The sequence below is a fragment of the Sapajus apella genome, unplaced genomic scaffold (genome assembly GCF_009761245.1).
Source record: "Sapajus apella isolate SASKATOON/1434 unplaced genomic scaffold, GSC_monkey_1.0 scaffold242, whole genome shotgun sequence".
Classification (NCBI taxonomy): Eukaryota; Metazoa; Chordata; class Mammalia; order Primates; family Cebidae; genus Sapajus; species Sapajus apella.
The window spans coordinates 225,907-245,758 of record NW_022437182.1 but is presented as its reverse complement, the minus strand read 5'-3'; the positions used below and the strand labels follow the sequence as shown (position 1 = coordinate 245,758).

The 19,852-nt window shown below is 44.9% G+C and overlaps 1 non-coding gene and 1 pseudogene across 1 annotated transcript; one reads left to right on the top strand and one right to left on the bottom strand.

Annotated features, from left to right (window-relative positions):
- Window positions 1-7,384: 7,384 nt before the first annotated feature.
- LOC116545026 lies at window positions 7,385-7,547 on the bottom strand. The gene has a single exon (XR_004266154.1). It is a non-coding gene; the product is annotated as a U1 spliceosomal RNA (small nuclear RNA).
- A 2,658-nt stretch (window positions 7,548-10,205) lies between these two features.
- Window positions 10,206-19,852, top strand: part of LOC116545014 — a 25,264-nt pseudogene continuing 15,617 nt past the window's right edge.

Here is a 19,852-nt window from a genome sequence, read left to right as displayed (position 1 = left end):
CTTGTTTCCCCTTATGGGGGTTATGCTGAATGGCTGTAAAATGTTGTTCCGCAGCCGTGTAGGGTTGAGACCTGCTAAGGTTAAGAAAGTTTAGAGTAAATAGTGCTAGATGCAATCTGGCCTGGAGAGTAAAACAATCACGGTCATCTGGTGTTTGTTGTTTATTTAACTGTTCCTTGAGAGTCCTGTTAGCCCGTTCTACCAGGGACTGTCCCTGTGTATTATAAGGAATGCCGGTGGCATGTTGAATATTCCATTCTTCTAGAAAACGTTGAAATGACTTACTAGTATATCCTGGTCCATTATCAGTTTTTAGTTTTGCAGGTATGCCCATCACAGCGAAGCATGAGAGCGTTCGCCTTTTAATCTGGGCAGCTCATTCCCCTGTTTGGCAGGTAGCCCAAATGAAATGGGAAAATGTGTCTATAGAGATATGAACAAAAGAAACTTTTCCAAAGGCAGGATAGTGGGTCATATCCATTTGCCATAAGGCATTGGGAGCGAGACCTCTGGGGTTGGTACCCGCTGGTTGTTTAGAGTAAATAACGCTAGGGAAGAGAGACAACTTGGCAGGAGGGACAATGACGGACGATCCCCTTTGCCTGTTTCCACGTAATAGCATAATGATCCTTAAGACCTGAAGCATTAACATGAGTTAATTCATGAAAGTTACAGTCTTCCTGTAGAGCAGTTGCTACAAGGGTGTCTGCTCGGGAATTAGCTGTGGTTAATGGGCCAGGCAAAGAGGTGTGGGCTCTAATGTGTGTAATATAAAAGGGAGAGGTCCTAGACTGTACAACTGTTTGTAAGCGTAGGAATCGTGAACAAAGGGAATCATCTGACAGAAATTTGACAAAGGCAGTTTCTATGTTACGGGTAACATGAACTGCGTAAGCAGAATCCGAAACAATGTTTAGAGGGCCTGGAAAATCTTCCAAGGCTGCAATGACAGCAATTAGTTCCGCTCGTTGAACTGAAACAGCTGAGGTGTGAAAGACCCTATCCTTGAGGCCAGTGTTTGCAGCCTTGCCGTTAGAGGAAGCATCAGTAAAGACAGTCACTGCTCCTTCCAGAGGGGCATTTCGGGTGACTTCTGGCAATATCCAAGAAGTTAGGTGAAGAAATTGAAAAAGTTAGGCCAGGCGCAGTGGCTCATGCCTGTAATCCTAGCACTTTGGGAGGCCAAGGTAGGTGGATCACCTGAGGTCAGGAGTTCAAGATCAGCCTGGCCATCATGGTGAAATCTTATCTTTAAAAAAAAAAAAAAGAAATTGAAAAAGTTTAACGTTGGGATAATGGTTGTCAATGACACCTGGGAATCCTGCCAGATTAACCTGCCAGGAGGTGGAGTGAGCAAAAGCCTGATGACCTTGTTCTTGCGAGGGGGGACAACCAACCTGTGTGCTTCTAAATCTGTCTGACATAACAGCCTATTACAAGCTAGTCTTATTAAGGTAGAAAGTTGATCCAAATATACTGATAGTGTTTGTGTAGCGGCATGAGGCAAAAAGCACCATTCAATAAGGCTATCATTTTGTGTAATCACCCCCATAGGGGAGTGAGGGGTAGCAAAAATCAAAATAGTGAAAGGAAAAGAGGGCTGGATCCTAAACACCTGAGCCTCTCGGATTCTTTGTTCTAAAAAAGATCGTTCTTGTTCAGCTTCTGGAGAGAGACTGCATTTACTGTGTAGGTCAGGATCTCCTCTCAGGGTGGAGAAAAGGTTAGAAAGAGCATAGGTAGAAATCCCTAATACTGGACGAATCCAATTTATATCTCCAAGGAGTTTTTGGAAGTCATTCAAAATTTTTAACTTATCTCTTCGCAGTTCCACCAGCTGTGGCTTAATTGTGCGCTCCTCAAGTTGCATTCCTAAATACCGATAAGGAGTGGATAGCTGGATCTTTTCTGTGGAGATAGGCCAGCTGCTGTAATGAGCTCCCTGAGCATAGAGAATACTGAAACAAGAGTCTCACATGTAGGAGCTGCACACAGAATATCGTCCATATAGTGGATCAAATAGCATTGGGGAAACTGAGTTCTCACTGGGGACAGCACTTTTCCCACATAGAATTGACAAATTGTGGGACTGTTAAACATGCCTTGTGTCAAGACCTTCCATTGGAATCTCGTAGCTGGGGCAACATTGTTTATGGAGGACACTGTGAAAGCAAATTTATGACAGTCTTTGGGGGACAAAGGGATGTCAAAGAAGCAATCCTTTAAATCAATGATGAGCAAAGTCCAGGAGTCTGGTATCATAGAAGGGGAAGGGAGACCAGGCTGTAACGTTCCCATGGGCTGAATGACTCTGTTGCCTGCTCTAAGGTTAGTAAGCATCCACCACTTCCCTGACTTTTTCTGTATTAGAAAATCAGGAGAATTCCAAGGGAAAAAAGAAGGTTCAATGTGTCCTAGTGTTAGCTGTTCCTGTAGTAAGGAGTGAAGAGCTTCCAGTTTTGCAAGAGATAAAGGCCACTGATTAACCCATATAGGGGATTCTGACAGCCAAGTAAGAGCTATGGGCTCTGGAACATTTCAGTGGCCACTCCTATAAAGGGTAAACAAGACCCCGAGTATTATGCTTTGGAGTGGGAACCAGGGGTTCCCTCATTCCCTGTTCCTGCTTGCCTAAGCCTCGACCTGGAAGATAGCCCATATGTGCCATAATATTGGCACTTTGTCGGCTATAGATAGTGTCAGGAAAGAAAAGACAAGTGCCCCATTTTTGCAGCAGGCCACGTCCCCAAAGATTGTCAGGAATGGGGGTAATTAAGGGGCGTATGGTAGCCATCTCTCCCTCCGGGCCGACACATTGTAGGATTAGAGAACTTTGATATACTTCAGATGCCTGGCCTACACCCACCAGGGCAGCTGCAGTCTTTTCATTAGGCCAGCTTCGGGGCCATTGGTGGAGTGCAAGAATAGAGACATCTGCACCCGTGTCCACCATCCCTTGAAATTGTTTGCCCCGAATATGGATAGTGCACATAGGGCAAGAGTCAGTAATAATACTAGTCCAGTAGACAGTTTTACTCTGGGAATTATTGCTATCAGAACCATTTGTGCAAGAAACTGAGGAATGTGTGAAAGACAGATAAGGTAGCAACAGTAATTGAGCAATACGATGTCCTGCAGCTGCAGACCAAGGAATAGATGCAGAGAGAGGAATGTAAATTTCACCAATATAATTAGAGTCCACTATATCAGTGTGTACCTGAACACCTTGTAAAATAACATCTAAGCAGCCAAGAATAAGACCGATGGTGCCAGCTGGGGAAGGGCATGAATACCTGTAGGGACAGGCTGGGTGATTTCCCCAGGCAATAGGGAGATATCCCTAGTGGAACATAGTACTACTGCTGGAAATTCTGTGGGGGAGGGGGGCAAGCATTGTAAGAGAGTACAGAGAGGTTTTGTGGAGACTGTTGCAGAGGGTTTGGAGATGGGGCAGGCTGTACCGGGAATGCTGAGGTCAGAGGAGGCTGATGCAGAGAAGTTCCTTGAGGGATCAGTGGTCCCCTCTGGGGGCCCTGAAAGGGCAGGGTTATCCCATTTACAGGGGCCTAGGACCGGCCCTGTCTCCTGTTTCCCTGCAAGGGGGGAGGACGCCGGCCGTCCCGGTCATGATAAGAGTGACAATGAGCTGCCCAATGGTACCCCTTTCTGCAACGGGGACAGACAGAAGCAGGCGCAGAGATTGGAGGAATTACAGTAGGAGTTTTAGAGGGATTTTGTAGTTTGGGGGTATTGCATACATTAGAGCGATATGGACACACTTTACGGAAGTGTCCAGGCTGTCCACAATTGTAGCAACAATGTGGAGTTTTTTGTGGCTTTTGGATACCAGCCATAGATTGAGCCATGACCATAGCTGTGTGAGTAGTGCTGCCAACACTTTCACAGGCCTTGATATAGGCTGAAAGAACATCACTGCCAGGAGTGAGACTAGCTTTTACTGGGCGGATAGCTGCCTGGCAGTCAGTATTAGCCTGTTCATATGCCATAATTTCAACTATAACCTTTTGGCTGTTTAGGTCTGGAATGGCTTTCTCTGCTGCGTCTTGAAGACGGGCCAGGTAGTCAGGATAAAATTCATGAGAGCCTTGTCAGACGGCTGTAAAGGAAGGAATTCATGTGCCGTCATCCTGAATCTTATCCCAAGCATCCAAGCAGCATTTACGAAGTTGTTCAATAGCCAGATCAGGTAATCTAGATTGAATGGCCAGGGGAGTCCACTGTCCCTCTCCCAGCAACTGGTCCGCTGTAACCGGAATAGGTGGGTTAGCGGCAGCATTGAGGTGGACTCTCTTAGTAACAGCATCCCTCTACCATGAAAGGAACTGTAAATATTGGGCACGAGAGAGTGCTGACTGCATAAGTGTTTCCCAATCATAAGGAATGAGTCTCTACCCCGAGATTACTGTGAGCGTTACAAAAAAGTCACTCCTGCTTTTCTTACCAAACGTCCAGGAATCTAGCACTGACTTCCCCACAGTAGTAGCTCTGATGGCTACACTAGGCACAGCAATAAGAAACCCATAAGTTGGGCACCAGTTGTAGGGCTGATGGCCCCACAGGGTCTTGGGGTGTCCCTTATGCTGTGCTGAGGCACAGGATCCGAGAAATAAAGAGATGTACGAAGAAAATGCAGCTGGGCTCAGGGAGCCACGCCACCTATGAGGGGAGTCAGGTGAGGCCCCGAACGTCCAGAAGCATGAGTATTTATTGTTTTTAGGTTAGGGGGCAGGGCAGTGAGTGAAATCATCTTTAAGGATTGTGATAGGGTCGTGAGCAATAAAACAAGGGGTCCACCCCCACTAGGTCACCTAGGCTGGGAGGTGGACAGTGCACAGCAAGGAGTCCGTTACCATTAGGTCATCCAGGCAAGGGCCATGTGCAGTAAGGGGTCCACCCCCATTAGGTCACTGAGGCATGGAGGTGGGCCGTTCGCAGTGAAGAGGGTGCAGTGTGCAATACCTCTATCTATGGACAAGCTACTAAGAAGATTTATAGGAGGACGTTTTAAGTCACATAGTAGTGACAGAGCTGTCAGGGACTGCGCCACCTGCTGGCAGCTTCCAATGAGTTCTATAAGGGAATGCTTTCCAAGCAGCACAGTAACAAGAGCTAATAAAGTTCACAGTCAGCAAGATGCAATTGTTGGTATGAGGGCAGCCTTCCACAAGAACTGGGGCAAGGTCCTACAACTCCTTTATCAGGAGGAGTGGCTCTTGCCCCAAGCCTGCCATACAGCGGTATCTTTACAATACTGAACGCTGCCACCTGGGCCATGGATTCTTGTCCTGGTATAACTGTTATTCCCTTAAACCATGCTGTGCAGTGTCTGCTCTAGGTATTCCTCCGATTATAAGCTGCTTATTCCTTAATTCATGCTCTATACTGTGTCTACTCTAGGCATTCCTCCAATTATAAACTAATGTATAGTTATATATATACATATATATGGAAATAACTGAGTGGTAAGATATTCTTTAGGAATTCATTCTATGAACTAATATGTGATTATATAGAGAGGATTGTATAAAAAGAAATAACTAAGTAGTAACACTATAAACAGATATTCTCCAAGCCCTAATTCTATAAACTAATATATGATTATATAAAGGATTATATAAAAGGAAATCATTGAGTAGTAACACTATAAACTGAGACATTCTCCAGGTCTTAATTGTGCCAGGATTCTGCTTAGCTCTCCTTCCTCGATACCTATATGGGGGTTACCCACATCGTATTTGTTTCATTCCATCACACTTCTCTATGACTATCCACCCTTCACCTAACCTACTGTTAAAGGAAAAAAAAAAAAAAAAAAAGGAAAATCCCTGAGGTTTAGTTGTTTCCCTGGGGCCTTCATTTCCTTTGGAAAGTGCTTCCATCACGTAAAACTTACATTAAATAACTAGGTATGCTCTTCTTTTGTTAGTCTGTCTTTTGCTGTAAGGGTCTCAGCAGCAAACCTAGGCTGGGTGAGGAAAAGTCATATTTCCTCCCCTACATGTACAAATGTATTTTTAGTAGAGATGGAGTTTTGCCATAATGGCCAGGCTAGTCTCGAACTCCTGACCTCAGGTTCTCTGCCCACCTTGGCCTCCCAAAGTGCTGGGATTACAGGCATGAGCCCCGGCACCTGGCCACATCTGCTCTTTGTGCACTGCTGCAGGAAACTACAAGAGCTAACATGCAAATGAGTAACAAATCCACACTCCTCGACTGTGCCTTATATGCAAAGTGCCACATGGCAGGCACAGCTGATGAATGTGTGTGATTACTTATTTAGTCTTTACAGGCCAAGGTCACACCATCATCTTCATCTTCCATATGAGAGGACTGAGATGCAGAGATGTTAAGTAACCTGCTCAGGGTCACTCAGGTCAGATTTCTTTGACAGTCATACTTTTCCTGTGTCAGATTTTTCTCACTGTCAGAGTTTTTGCAAGGGCATTTTCATCAAGAGCAGTACAAATGCAGTGGTTCTGAACCTCACAAGACCTCTCATCTTATATTCCTGGGAGAGTTGCTGCATATGACACGAACATGTCAGTGAGACTGTGGTTCTGACCTGCAGGCCTCGATGCCCTGTGCAGGGGGCATCAGGGCACTGACAAAGCCCTTCCCATACAAAGAGCAAGTGTGTTATGTCTACAACCCAATCGCACCAGCTCTGAGTGCAATTTCTACTTGGATCTATAAGCTGAGCACACATCCCTGCCAGCACAGACATCCTACAAACTCCCCGGAATGCTGTGGTGAAAAGTAGGGGCTGGCCGGGTGTGACAGATCACACCTGTCATCCCAGCATTTTAGGAGGCCCAGGCAAGGCGGATCACTTGAGTCCAAGAGTTGGAGACCAACCTGGGAAACAGGGCAAAACCTCAACTCTTAAAAAAAAAAAGTAAGTAAGTAAAGAAAATCAATTAGCTGTGGCGGTACTTACCTGTGCTACTCCAGAGGCTGAGGCAGCATCTGGGTACAACCTCCAGAGGATACAGTGAGACTGTCTCAGGAAGAAAGAAAAAAAGAGGCTGCATAAGAGGTGACTCTGGGGGCAGAGAAAAAACACTGGGGCTTTCAAGAGGTGTTAAAAGCCAATAAGCCCTGGGGACCATTGAGGAATCTACAAAGCAGGCAAGCATAGATTCCCTAAGCTCCACCTGCCAAGTACCACCACAGATAACGTGAGAGATCTGCCAGACAGAAAGGAAAATTTGCCTCCCAAGAAAATAAGTTTGCTCATCTGTCCCACAACAGTAAATAAGGTTGCAAAGTAAAATACAGCACATCACACATTTGAATCACCAAAAATTCCTGCCTCCGTGGGCAAAAACAAAAATCTCATTTATTACTTATGCCACAAAAAAAGAGAAGAAAGTGTGAACACAGTTCCCCACTACCACAAATTGTGCAGTCAAGTTTTCCACATTTGGGGAAATCGCACGGGTCAGCACATCCAGAGTACAATGGATAAACCTCACCCCAGAAAAACTACCTTTGCGATCATGGTATCTCCCCTGCCACGTGAGTATGAGTTAACACACCTCCGCCCTGACACAGCCTCATACGGCTCACCCTTTACACACATGGTCACTTGCCCGGCGCATCCTCCCTGCACCCCCAGGCACCCCGAGCCCTCCTAGCCCTGACACACAGCCTGGACTTTTAAATCCAACACCGGTCCTGGACTTGCTCCCGCAGCACCAGAAATCCCTCCTGGTGATGCAGCAACCCCTGCGCTGCCTCACCTACATAGAAGTAGCCCTATTCATGATGTCACAGACAGTGCCTTTCCCAGTGTCAGGCTGCTCTTCCGCTCCACCCTCCGCCACTCAGCCGACCAACCGGCTGCCTGAAGCGGTGGGGGAAGTGACTCTGCCTCTCCCTCCTTTCCCTTCCGCCCTTGTCCTCTGGGGCGGTGCACCGAGAACCCGCAGCTGGTCTCTCACAAAGAAGCGACTGCTTAACCTGTGTCCTGTGGTAGCCAGCTGGAAGCCTGTGCATCCATCTTCAAATAATGGCTTTTAATTCGCAGACTAGAACGTTTAGGATTACAGAAAACTGGTTCCTTTTAAACATGGTTATCTTTGTGAAGTAGCATCGAGCTTAAAATCGGAAGCCCTTCCATATCAGAGAGAAACATATCTATGAAACTAGAGAGGCTGCTCAGATGACTGCACACCAGCCATCCTTCCTGATTTTACCAGTAGTAGCGTCATAAAGACAATTGTCCAATATCGTGAATCTTGTAGGTTTGGTTTTTTGTTTTTGTTTTGTTTTGTTTTGTTTTCAAATACAGTATTGTACAAAGAGAAAGCAGAGCACAGTTGCTGTCTCAATGTAATGCCTCTGTGGGCCTGAGAATTTGAAAAGGCTAACATTCCTCATCTAAAAGTTCTCTTCTTTCCTTATTCTCCCTTTAGATGAAAGTTTTTCTTGAAAGTGTTGATGATCAAAAGCTGGGCCAAGGTGTTTCTTCTTGCCAGAAAGGGTCATTCCCAGATAGTCCTGTCCCACACGGGGAGCCAGGAAGGAAAGGAGTCCTCTCACTGATGAGTTTCTAACAGCGCCCAATAGCTGAATTGGTGTGGCATCACAGAAGGGGAAAAAAAAGAAAAAGAAAGAGAGAGAGATCTCGGTCAATTCTATAGTTGCTGTCACTTGTTGAATCATCTGTAGTCTTCAGAGTACCATGAATTTAGTTTCTCAGAAGAAGAAATGAGAAATACATAACATTAACAATTTGAGTAGTAGAAATATAACGGACACAAGAATGATAATCACAAAGAGAATCTGTGTGCCAGAACAGTAAGGGAACCTGCTCCATTAGGCAGCCAACTGAAAACAGCAGGGAAATCATCAAATTCCAGTTCTTCTTCATGGATTTCTTACAGCCAAGTGGCTTCTTTTCGGGTTTTTTCAAGAGAAGGTTCTACTTCATGAGAAATATTTAGGTATATGCAACAGAAGGTATTTGCCACCACACATACATCTCCCTGCTCAGCTAAATATATCACTAAAGCGATATGGTTATCTAGTACAACCTCAGCCAGTGAATAAATAGCTTTTTGCTGAGCTGCAAAAGAGGACACAGTTTTATCAGCAGTATTTTTCTTTCTTTTTCTTTCAGAGACAGCCTCTGGCTCTGTGGCCCAGGCTGGAGTGCAGTGGCACTATCATAGCTCACTGCAGCCCCGAGCTCCTGGGCTTAAGATTCTCCTGCCTCCACCCCTGAGTCACTGGGATTACAGGCCAGAGCCATCATGCCTGGTTTTCATCAGCAATGTTTCCTAGGTTACAGAAAGATTTGTAATCCTAGAAAGAAACACTCCCTTCAAGCAAAAGTGTTCTCCCCACAAAATGCAAGGAGTTACCTTCTTGATGGCCAGGCAGATAATTTTCAGGTTTTGCCCCAATAGAATCTCTATCTAAAATAGAGTGGTGGTCTGGCCTAGTGAAAAATTTGAGGGAACTTGCCCAATGTTGGGTTTCTTCAGAGCCATATATATATTCAAATATCCCAAAAGACATTGCCCTTCATCACTCTATGCCCTTAGACATTTATAAGACCATGGTTGGTGATCTCCTCCAGACAAAAATAAATTCAGGTGCAGAACAGGAAAGTGTATTATAATTTGAGTACATCAGCTCTTGGGCATTTTAACCCATGGGTCAGACATGTTAGAGCAAGAGGGCAGGTTGATTGCAGGAGGGAGTGTTTTCCTTTTAATTTCCCAATAGCACAGTGGTGTTTGCCACAGTCATTTCAGAGTGAGATGGTAATCTGTAGATGTTGCTGTTTGTTTCTGTGGGTTTTGTGTGTTTGTTTTTGAGACAAAGCCTCACTGCGACCCAGGTTGGAGTGCAGTGGCATGACCAGGGTTGACTTCTGCTTTGACCTTACAAATTCAAGCCATCCTCTTACTCATTCTCCTGAGTAAGGCTTGTGACACCACACCCTGGAGTGTGAACTGGGATTTGAGGTTTTGTTGACTCCCTAATGGATAGGCTCCCTTACTCTTCTGGAATACAGATTGCCTTCATGATTATAATTCTTGTGTGCATTATATTTCTACTACCTTGCTATTTTTTTCTTCGTCTTTTTCTAGAGACAGGGTTTCATCATGTTGCATGTTTCATCATGGTCTCAAACTTCTGGGCTTCAGGGATCCACCCACCTCAGTGTGCGGTGTCCCAAAGGGTTGGGATTACAGGTATAAACCACCATGCCTGGCCTAAGCTAGTGTCTTTTCACTAAGGTAACTAAGTCTTTATTTAAGCCATTGAGAAAAGCACAATTTATAAGGGAATCATTCTGGTGATCTTAAAGGCTAGTGTCAGCCATTTCAGAATACTGTTTAAAGAATCCTCCATCAAGGGTCCCTGTAGAACCACTGTTGCACCGCTACTCTGTGCCACACCTGGCAAGCATTGCGTTGCTGCATTGCATCCCACTGGCTCCACTACATTGAAGAAATTTGACAAGAAAAACAAGAAGTCAAGTGGAGGCTCCAACCCATTCCAGCACCTTGAGAAGAGTGCCATACTCTAAGAGGCCCGTGTATTTAATGAAACTCCCATCAGTCCTCAGAAAGGTGCCCACATCCTCACCAAGATTCTTTATCTCATAAACCATGGGGAACATCTGGGGACCATGGAAGCGACCCAGGCCTTCTTTGCCGTGACCAAGCTCTTTCAGTCCAATGATCTCACACTCCATCAGATGTGCTACTTGACCATCAAGGAGATGTCTTGCATCGAAGAGGATGTCATCATTGTCACCAGCAGCCTAACAAAAGACATGACTAGCACCATGCTGCAGGCTACTGAGCGCTGCATGAAACAGGCCATTGTAGACAAGGTGCCCATGTCTCCAGCTCTGCCCTTGAGTCTTCCTTGCACCTGCTGAAATGCAGCTTTGACGTGGTCAAGCACTGGGTGAATGAGGCTCAGGAGGTGGCATCCAGTGATAACATCATGGTCCAGCACTACACACTAGGACTCCTGTACCACATGTGTAAGAATGACCACCTGGCTGTCAATAAGATGATCAGCAAGGTCACCCGGCATGGCCTTAAGTCTTCCTTTGCCTACTGCGTGATGATCCAAGTGGCCAGCAAGCAGCTGGAAGAGGAGGATGGCAGCTGTGACAGTCCACGGTTTGACTTGATCGAGCACTGCTTGTGCAACAGGCATGAGATGGTGGTGTGGAAGCTGTCTCTGCCATCGTCAACCTGCCAGGCTGCAGTGCCAAGGAGCTGCCCCGGCTGTGCCAGTGCTCCAGCTTTTCTGCAGCTCAGCCAAGTCTACTCTCCATTATGCAGCTGTTCACACCCTCGGTAAGGTTGCCATGAAGCATCCATCAGCTGCGACAGCTTGCAGTCTAGATCTGGAGAACCTGGTCACGGATTCAAACCGCAGCATTGCCACGCTGGCCAACATCACCTTCCTTAAGACAGGCAGTGAGAGCAGCATCGACTGCCTTATGAAGCGGAGGAGTGGCTCTCACCCCAAGCCTGCCATACAGTGGGTATCTTTACGATACTGACCACTGCCGCGTGGGCCATGGATTCTTGTCCTGGTATAACTGCTTTTCCCTTAAATCATGCTCTGCACTGTGTCTGCTCTAGGCATTCCTCCAATTATAAGCTGCTTATTCCTTAATTCATGCTCTGTACTGTGCCCACTCTAGGCATTCTTCGGATTATGAACTAAGATATAATTATAGGTATATATGTATGGAAATATTCTTTAAGCACTCATACTATAAACTATTATATGATTATATATAGAGGATTATATAAAGGGATTCTTCAAGCCCTATTTCTATAAACTAATATGTGATTATGTAAAGGATTATATAAAAGGAAATAGCTGAGTAGTAACACTATAAAGTGAGATATTCCTCAAGCCCTAACTGTGCCAGGGTTCTGCTTAGCTCTCATTCCTCGGTGCCTATATGGGGGGTTGCCCACAGTGTTTCAGTGTGACTGCACAAACACACTCAATGGCCAGACCCCGGAGAATGTCACAGTGCAGATGAGCCCACTGAGGTCTATGAGGGGCTCTGTTACGTGCCTGCCCAGAGCTTGCCCTATAACCAGCCTGGGACCTGCTACACACTGGTGGCACTGCCCAAAGGAGACCCCACAGCTGTGGCCTGGACATTCAGCTGCATGCTGAAGTTCACAATCAAGGACTGTGCTCCCACCACTGGGGGATGAAGGCTGTGAGGATAAGTATGTGTTGAAAGATCTGGAAGTTACTGTAGCTGACCACATTCAAAAGGTCATGCAACTGAACTTCAAAACAGCCTGGTATGAGGTAGGCGATGAATTTGGGAAGGAGGAAATGTTCACCTTGTGAACATTTGGAAAGGCTGTGGATAACATCGTGAAATTCTTGGGAATGCACCCTTGTGAGAGGTCAGACAAGGTGCTGGATGACAAGAACACCCACACATTGCTCCTGGATGGCGTGTTCTGGGGTGGTCGTGACATCCTGGTTTGCTCTCAGTTGCTGCTATTGGACACAGTGACAATGCAGGTGACAGTCAGAAGTTTGGAGGAGCTGCCAGTAGATATCATTTTGGCACTGTGGGTTAAGCGGCCAGCCTGCATAGGACCTTATGCCCTTCCCCAACACTATCTGGAAACCCCTTCCCAAGCTTCTGTATTCAAAAACAATTAGGAATCTTTGCAGATGTATACATATATATTCTACCTCCCTGTTCAGGGCTACTTGGGGGCAACTTTTTTTTTTTTTTAAATAGGGGATGATTTTAGCTTGTCCTAAATCTTGCTATCCTCCCTTCCTGGTAAGGGACATCATAAAGGAATAAAACATTCTCAATTCCTCTTGAATTTACCCCCCAAGAGACCATCTTATCCCTGTAATAAATCAGCATACATTTGTTTAAAAAAAAAAAAAAGAATTCTCTGTCTAATGTGGTGGCTCGTATCTGTAATCCCAGCATTTTGGGAGGCTCAGACAAGAAAATAACTTGTGCCCAGGAGTTCAAGACAAGCCTGGGCAACAGATGAGAGAGAATACTCGTCTATACAAAAAAACAAAAATGTAGCCAGGTGTGGTGGTGCACACCTGTGATCACAGCAGCTACTGCAAGGGCTGAGGTGGGAGGATCACTTGAGCTCAAGAGATAGAGGCTGGGCCCGGCCATGATCCTGCCACTGCATTCCAACCTGGGTGACAGAGTGGGACCCTGCCTCAATAAAGACATGGATTCTCAAACCACACAAACCATTTTACTGTAAACATTTATAAACAGTGTTTTTGTTGTTGTTGTTTTTGTTTTGTTTTTGTTTTTGTTTTTCTTTTCTTTTTTTTTTTTTCAGACAGAGTCTCACTCCGTCTCCCAGGCTGGATTGCAGTGGCAGTATCTCGGCTCACTGCAACCTCTCCTTCCCGGGTTCAAGCGATTCTTTTGCTTCAGCCACCCGGCAAATTTTTGTATTTTTAGTAGCTACAGGGTTTCACCATGTTGGTCAGGCTGGTCTCGAAATCCTGACCTCAGGTGATCCACCCACCTCAGCCTCCCAAAGTGCTGAGATTACAGGTATGAGCCACCACACCCGGCTCTCAAACCATTTTAAGTAAGCAAAGACAGATTTCTCTGGCTTTTTTAGTACATTGCTAAATTATCCTCCAATCTACATTTTTAAGAAGGACCTGGGGAATGGCAACATGGAGTTATTTGACCAAAATGCAGACCCTTTCATGTTCTACTTCAGTCTCTTTTTGAAAATCCTTCCATTTTGCCTTTTTAATCCAGTTTAGTGGCCTTGCCTTCTTACACCAGCATGCGAATTAACTGATGAAGGTTAGAATATTTGGGCTCAAAGCTTTCAACAGTTAAGTCAAATTTTTTCCCAAACCCTATAGGATCTTGGTGCCTGCATTAGAAACAGGAAGGGAAAATGTATTTTCATTTAGATCAGGGAAGTCTTATATAATATATTTAATTCACATTACAGTGAAGCAGAATACACAATGGTAGGCTACCCTCTTCCTGTGGGTATTACCTTGAAAGGGGCTGTCAGAACAGAAGTGATGGTGATGGAAGAAGAGGCAAGGCAGGACAGGACAGCTCAGGTGAGGGAGACTATGCAGGTGCAGGGGCTAGAGGAGAAGGAGCAGGTGGAGGCGAAAGAGACAAAAGCCTCCTCAGTACTTCTCAATTCAGAAAAAGTCTGCTGACCTCCTTCAGTTTACTCCTCAATGGAGGCAATTTTCTCAGTTCTTTTAGAAATTTCTAGGTATCATTGGAAGTAAGTTTCCCATTTAATTTGTCTGGTTCTAAAACCATTTTTTTTTTGAGACAGTGTCTCACTGTGTCATCTAGACTGGAGGGCAGTGATGTGACCTTGGCTCACTGCAGCCTCTGCCTCCCAGGCTTAAGTGATTGTCCTGCCTCGACCTCTCAGGTAGCTAGGATTACAGGCACACACCACCACTGCCTGGTAAATTTTTGTTTTTAGAAGAGGTGGGATTTCACCATGTTGTCCAGGCTGGTCTGGACTCCTGATCTCAAATGATCCACCTATCTCGCCCTCTCGAAGTGCTGGAATTACAGGTGTGACCCAGTACGCCTGGCCTAAAACCAAATATTTCCAATTGTCCTCACTAATAAATTACTCTAGGCATTTCAAAAAGATCCCCATTTTCTCCATTCTGCTCATGACTTTTTCTGGTTAGGTGGATCCAGTTTCTTAGATATTTACAAGAGTTTAAGAAGGACCTGGGGAATTGCAACGTGGAGTTATTTGACCAAAATGCAGACCCTTTCATGTTCTACTTCAGTCTGTTTTTGAAAATTCTTCCATTTTGCCTTTTGTATCCAGTTTAGTGGCCTTGCCTTCTTACACCAGCATGTGAATTAACTGATGAAGGTTAGAATATTGGGTTAGGGAGGATGATCCAAGGTGGCCGTTTAGGAACAGCTCAGGATTGCAGCTCCCAGTGAAAGCGCAGAGGGTGAGTGGACGACGCATTTTAATTGCCCACAGACTAAGAAATTCCCAGGCAGAAGAGCTCCACGGGTCGGCAGCGTGGCTGTTTCGGCCAGCACGGCTGTGCCGGCCAGCGCCGCTGCTTTGCCCTGCGAGGCTGCTTTGTCGGCGCCCCGGAGCAGCAATTCTCCATACAAAATACACCGGTCCGGGTGCCCTTTTGGCTGGCGATTGGAGCCACGGGAAGTCTCCCATTCGTCTGTTTAAAAAGGGGGCTGAGCAGGGAACCAGGACAGTAGATTCCAGGACAAAAAAAAGCGCCACAAATCTCAGTGCCGCTGTTTAAGCCAGCGCAGTGAGTCGCCGCATGGGAAAAGACAGACACCGGTGCCTCTTCAACAGGTGACTGGAACACGAACTTAAAAAAAAAAAAAAAAAGCTCTGAGGCAGGGAGCCAGGCATTCAGGCTCGGCTGGTCCCACCCCCACAAAAGAACAGCAATCAGAAACTCTCTGGATTGAGAGTTTCACAGGAAGCACAGCTGAACCCTGGACGGTCCAGCTCTGTGGGGTAGGGGCGTCCGCCATTACCGAGGCAGCCCGCCACTACCGAGGTAGTCAGCCAATGGTAAGGCAGCCTGCCGTTGCCAAGGCAACCCGCCATTGCTGAGGCAGCCCACCGTTGCCAAGGAAACCCGCCACTGAAGAGAGGCTCCGCCTTAAAAGAGGCAGGCCACCATTGCTGAGGCAGTTCTAACTACACCCATATAAACAAGACTGCAGGGAAGTTCACTCGGCAGCTGGGCGGAGCCCACAGAAGCTCAGCAAAGCCCCTACAGGCAGACAGTAACTACGCTGCATCCTTGCTGGGCAGGGCAGCTCTGCAGGAAAAAAAAAAAGAAGGTAGCAGCATAAAGGAAACTCATAAAGCCCTAAATTCCTGGGAAAGAGCACCTGGGAACAAAAAGTGGTTTATGAGTTCTGCTGTAGCAGACCTAAACGTACCTGCCCAGCAGCTCTGAATGAACAACGGAGCTCACAGCTCAGCATTTGAGCTCCTATAAAGAAGAGACCATCTCCTCAAGCAGCCCCCTGACCCCTGTATATCCAAAGAGCCACCTCATAAAGGAGACATCAGATTGACACTTGGCAGGTATCCTTCTGGAAAAAGATAGCAGAAGAAGAAAACTGGTAACAACACTTATTGTTCAGCAGCTGCTGCAGGTGATCCCCAGGCAAGCAGGGCCTGGAGTGGACCTCAGCAAACCTACAGCAGAGGGGCCACACTGTCAGAAGGAAGACCAAGAAATAGAAATAACCTCAACATCAAAAAACAGAACGTCCTCTCAGAGACCCAATCTGAAAGCCAGCAAGTACAAAGACGACAGGTGGATAAATCCATAAAGATGGGAAGAAACCAGCGCAAAAAGGATGAAAACACCCGAAACCAGAACACCTCTACTCCTAAAAGGGATCACAACTGCTCACCAGCAAGGGAACAAGGTTGGATGGAGAAAGAGTGTGAGGAAATGACAGAATCAGACTTCAGAACGTGGGTAGTAAGAAACTTCTGTGAGCTAAAAGAACATGTTCTAACCCAATGCAAAAAAACTAAGAACATTGAAAAAAGATCTCATGAAATGCTAACGAGAATGGACAAAATAGAAAGGAATATAAGTGAATTGATGGAGCTGAAAAACACAACACGAGAACTTCACGAAGCATGCACAAGTATCAACAGCCGAATTGACCAAGCAGAAGAAAGGATAGCAGAGGTTGAAGACCAACTCAATGAAATAAAATGGGAAGGTAAGAATAGAGAAAAAAGGGTAAAAAGGAATGAACAAAGTCTCCAAGAAATGTGGGACTATGTGAAAAGACCTAATCTACGTGTGATAGGTGTATCTGAATGCGACAAAGAGAATGAATCCAAGCTGGAAAATACTCTTCAGGATATTGTCCAGGAAAACTTCCCCAATCTAGCAAGGCAGACAAATATTCAAGTCCAGGAAATACACAGAACACCACAAAGATATTCGTCAAGAAGAGCAACCCTAAGGCACATAATCGTGAGATTAACCAGTGTTGAAATGAAGGAGAAAATACTAAGGGCAGTCAGAGAGAAAGGTCGGGTTATCCACAAAGGGAAGCCCATCAGACTCACAGCAGATCTCTCAGCAGAAACCCTACAAGCCAGAAGAGAGTGGGGGCCAATATTCAACATCCTTAAAGAAAAGAACTTTCAACCCAGAATCTCCTATCCAGCCAAACTAAGCTTCAAAAGTGAAAGAAAAATAAAATCCTTAGTGAACATGCAAGTACTCAGAGATTTCGTCACCACCAGGCCAGCTTTACAAGAGCTCCTGAAAGAGGCTCTACACATAGAAAGGAACAACCAGTACCAGCCACTCCAAAAACATGCCAAATGGTAAAGAGCATCAACACAATGAAGAATCTGCATCAACTAATGGGCAAAACAGCCAGCTAGCACCAAAATGGCAGTATCAAATTCACACATAACAATATTAACCATAAATGTAAATGGACTAAATGCTCCAACCAAAAGACACAGACTGGCAAATTGGATAAAAAGCCAAAACCCATTGGTGGGCTGTATCCAGGAAACCCATCTCACATGCAAGGATACACAAAGACTCAAAATAAAGGGATGGGGGAAGATTTACCAAGCAAATGGAGAGCAAAATAAAAGCAGGGTTTGCAATTCTCATCTCTGATAAATTAGACTTTAAAGCAACAAAGATCAAAAGAGACAAAGAGGGACATTACATAATGGTAAAAGGATCAATGCAACAAGAAGAGCTAACGATCCTAAATATATACGCACCCAATACAGGAGCACCCAGATACATAAGGAAAGTTCTTAATGACTTACAAAGAGACTTAGACTCCCACACAATAACAGTGGGAGACTTTAACACCCCATTGTCAATATTAGACAGATCAACCAGACAGAAAATTAACAAGGATATCCAGGACTTGAACCCAGACCTGGACCAAGCAAATCTAATAGACATTTACAGAACTCTCCACCCCAAATCCACAGAATATACATTCTTCTCAGCACCGCATCACACCTACTCTAAAATTGACCACATAATTGGGAGTAAATCACTCCTCAGCAAATGCAAAAGAACGGATCTCATAACAAACAGTCTCTCAGACCACAGTGCAATCAAGTTACAACTCAGAATTCAAAAACTAGCCCAGAACTGCATGGCTTCATGGAAACTGAACAACTTGCTCTTGAATGTTGACTGGATAAACAATGAAATGAAGACAGAAATAAAGATGTTCTTCGAAACCAACGAGAATGAAGACACAACATACAAGAATCTCTGGGACACATTTAAAGCAGTCTCTAGAGGAAAATATATAGCAATAAGTGCCCACATGAGAAGCAAGGAGAGATCAAAAATTGACACCCTATTGTCAAAACTGAAAGAGCTAGAGGAGCAAGATCAAAAAACCTCAAAGTCTAGCAGAACACAAGAAATAGCTAAGATCAGAGCAGAACTGAATGAGATAGAGACACAAAAAACCCTTCAAAAAATCATTAAATCCAGGATCTGGTTTTTTGAAAAGATCAACAAAATAGACAGACCACTAGCCAGATTAATAAAAAAGAAAAGAGAGAATAACCATACTGATGCAATAAAAAACGATAAAGGGGATATCACCACAGATTCAACAGAAATTCAAACCAACATCAGAGATTATTACAAACAACTCTACGCACACAAACTAATAAACCTGGAAGAAATGGATAAATTCCTGGACACTTGCCTCCTCCCAAGGCTAAACCAGGAAGAAGCCGAAACCCTGAACAGACCCATAACAAGGTCTGAAGTTGAGGCAGCAATTAAGAGCTTACCACCCCAAAAAAGCCCAGGTCCAGATGGGTTCACAGCGGAATTCTACTAGACATGCAAAGAGGAGCTGGTACCATTCCTTTTGAAACTATTCCAAACAATGCAAAAAGAGGAAATTCTTCCCAAATCATTTTATGAGACCAACATCATCCTGATTCCAAAACCCGGCAGAGACTCAACAAGAAAAGAAAACTTCAGGCCAATATCCGTGATGAACATAGATGTAAAAATCGTCAATAAAATACTGACAAGCCGATGATCAAGTAGGCTTCATCCCAGGGATGCAAGGCTGGTTAAACATACGCAAGTCTATAAGCGTAATTCACCACATAAACAGAACCAAAGACAAAAACCACATGATTATCTCAATTGATGCAGAGAAGGCCTTTGACAAAATTCAGCAGCACTTTATGCTAAAAACCCTCAATAAGCTAGGTATTGACGGACCGTATCTCAAAATAATAAAAGCTATTTACGACAAACCAACAGCCAGTATCATACTGAATGGGCAAAAACTGGAAGCATTCCCCTTGAAATGTTGCACTAGACAAGGATGCCCTCTCTCACCACTCCTATTCAATATAGTACTAGAAGTTCTAGCCAGAACAATCGGGCAAGAAAAAGAAATAAAGGATATTCAAATAGGAAAGGAGGAAGTCAAGTTGTCTCTATTTGCAGATGACATGATTGTATATCTAGAAGACCCCATCGTCTCAGCCCCAAATCTCCTGAAACGGATAAGCAACTTCAGCAAAGTCTCAGGATACAAAATCAATGTGCAAAAATCACATGCATTCCTATACACCAATAACAGACTTAAAGAGAGCCAAATCAAGAACAAACTTCCATTCACAATTGCCACAAAGAGAATAAAATACCTAGGAATACAACTAACAAGGAACGTAAAGGACCTCTTCAAGGAGAACTACAAGCCACTGCTCAACGAAATAAGAGAGGACACAAACAGATGGAGAAACAT